Genomic DNA, 2,462 nt, shown 5'->3' with positions numbered 1-2,462 from the left:
ACACACACACACACACACACACACACACACAGGAGGAGTACTGTATGGGGGTGTATTTGTAAAAACTGTTAGACGAGGAATGCTGAGTTCTGCCAAAATGATAATTGAACACAATAAAGAGTTGGTTTGAGGTGTGTGTGTGTATGTGTAGCGTAGAATCCCGTATTATCGGCATATTCAACAGCGTTTAAGAAATATATTACCTTCAACAGTGTTATCTTGTGATCAAGCCTTCAATGTTTTGTGATTATTGGTGTCGTAAAAATGTTAGCTAACGGTTTAGCAATTAGCAAGTTTGACATTTCATTTGAAAATATTACTGTTATCTGCTTTTGATAAGCGGTTAAGCAAAAAAATACGTCCCGTATTATCTGTATACGGCCCCCAGTTATTGGGCACCTTACTATTTTGTTCAATTACAAGATATATCAGTTTAATTTTGTTGAAAAAAGAGACACCAACCACGTACCCGAAGTGTTTACTAGATAGTTGACTAGTTGGCTAGTCTTCCGGTAAAAAATAATGACTTGCCTGTCAACTTTTCATTGCGTAGCCCGGTGCGCCCTCTTGTGGACTCTTAAAAAATGGTTCTTCACCAACATATTCAGTGTTGTAACCAAATGAAATATGAGTATTAATAATTTACATCAAATACACTTTAATTTCAGTTATGTGCATTAACATAAAACAATGAAAACACTGGAGTTTGTGTTGCAGAGGTGCACTTGGAAATTAAAGGAAGAAATACACAAGATGGGTTCAATAAATATATATATTATATTTTAGACATTTATGTTTTTGAACAAATAAATAATTTCATATGAACACAAACAAAACAAACAATTAAATCTCGACCTCCATCCCTATATTGTCACAAAAATCACAATAAAAATCCAGCTCCACCGCTACCTCTTGATCCCACTGCACACACCTGCAGTGGAACCAGTGCTGGCAGAAGTCACAGCACACCCATGGCACCTCGGATCTACACTCCTGAGGGGAGCTTGCAGGCGGATCACGCTCCCCGCAGCGAGCACAGCAGGTGGTGTCTTCTTTTATAAAAAATAAAATAATAATACAAATTGATTAATATGGTTTTGCAAAATGTAGAAGTTCTTCAACAACAATAGTAATTGATACAACTGAGAGAGCGAGAAAAACAGATTATGAAGTACCTGAGAGTGGTGCCATGGGTGGTGTGACAGATGTGACCGGTGTAGCTTTTCTCTTCCTTTTCTGTGCTGCAGTTTGAGAAAAAGTGGTGTTAGACAGAGCATGTTGCATGAAAACCCTTTTCAACTTTTTTTTACATCAATACCTCTGGAGGAAGCTGCAGAGGTTTTGGAGGAGGCGGAGATGACTTGAGGGCTGGTGCTATTTACTGTAGATATATAAAGATATATATATATATTTTTTACATTGCTGTTTTATAAAACAGATAACAAACAGTAATTTTTTCGTAATTGAACATGTGTTTACCTGTGGAGGTGGTGGTATTCAAATTGCAGGGGGCAGGGACACCAGACGAGGCTGCTATGGTGGTGTGACCAGGGGAGACGGAGGAGGCAGTTGGTCCAGAGGAGGCCGTGTTGGTGGTGACAGACATGGGGGGTGGTGTGCATTGGGGTGGTGGTGGACAAAACTGCCGACGATGGCTTGGAGGAGCTGGTGTTTGTAATGGTGGGGTTGAGGGGCCGACGATGGTGTGGCCGGGAGAGTAGGCATGTGGCCTTCTTCTGCAGCTGGGGACTCCGGCGGCTCCTACAGGTGTTGCACACTGGGAGGCACTGGCAGTGGTGATGCAGCTGTCAGGAGTGGTTCCAACAGGGGGTCCAGCAGAGGCGATGGCGTCAATGGTCTCATCCATGGCAGCCCTCTCCTGTGCCCTCTGTGTTCTGAGGGCTGCCCGACGCTCTTTCTCCTCTGCCCCGGCCCTCTCCTTCTCACCCCTCTCCTGCCACTGGCGCGTGTATTCCTCCCCGGTGAGGCATGTGGCGACCACAGGGAGTCTTCTGTATCGGTCCAGCCGATACTTCAGGACAGTAAGGATGTGCCCCAGGTCCTTCGTTATCAGCCCCCCCTCTATTAGGGGGTGCTCTTCTAGAGCTAGGGATGGGACTGGAGCAGGGGCTAAGGGTCCTCCTGTGGTCGCTGGGGAGGAGGTGCTGATGGATGGCACATTGCTGCTGGTTCCAGTAGAGGCGGTGTTGGGACCCGGTAGGGTCCGAGACGGCATTAAACGGGACCCTTCAATGGCTGAAGGGTCAAAAGGGAAGAGGCCACACTTCTTAAACCCTTCCACCACATAGCGCATGTCCTTGCATCGCTGGTACGGGTAGCGGAATACTCTGGCAAATTCTGATTTGTTTACCATGTAGGAGTGGTCAAAATGGCTAAGGTCTCCAGCTACCTTGGAGAACTCAGCCTTTAAAGGGCCAAAGTATGCCACGTCCAGCGGCTGC

At 45.7% G+C, this 2,462-nt stretch overlaps 1 long non-coding RNA gene across 1 annotated transcript; it reads right to left on the bottom strand.

Annotated features, from left to right (window-relative positions):
• Positions 1–813: 813 nt before the first annotated feature.
• On the bottom strand, positions 814–1,621 carry LOC311099480. Its single transcript, XR_014609725.1, has 4 exons — positions 1,480–1,621; positions 1,319–1,381; positions 1,176–1,241; positions 814–1,052 (listed from the first exon to the last, which is right to left on the bottom strand). It is a non-coding gene; the product is annotated as an uncharacterized lncRNA (long non-coding RNA).
• Positions 1,622–2,462: the final 841 nt, after the last annotated feature.

The sequence above is a fragment of the Coregonus lavaretus genome (assembly GCF_964263955.1).
Source record: "Coregonus lavaretus genome assembly, chromosome: 24".
Taxonomy (NCBI): domain Eukaryota; kingdom Metazoa; phylum Chordata; class Actinopteri; order Salmoniformes; family Salmonidae; genus Coregonus; species Coregonus lavaretus.
The sequence above is the reverse complement of the archived record's forward strand: the minus strand, read 5'-3'. Positions and strand labels throughout refer to the sequence as shown.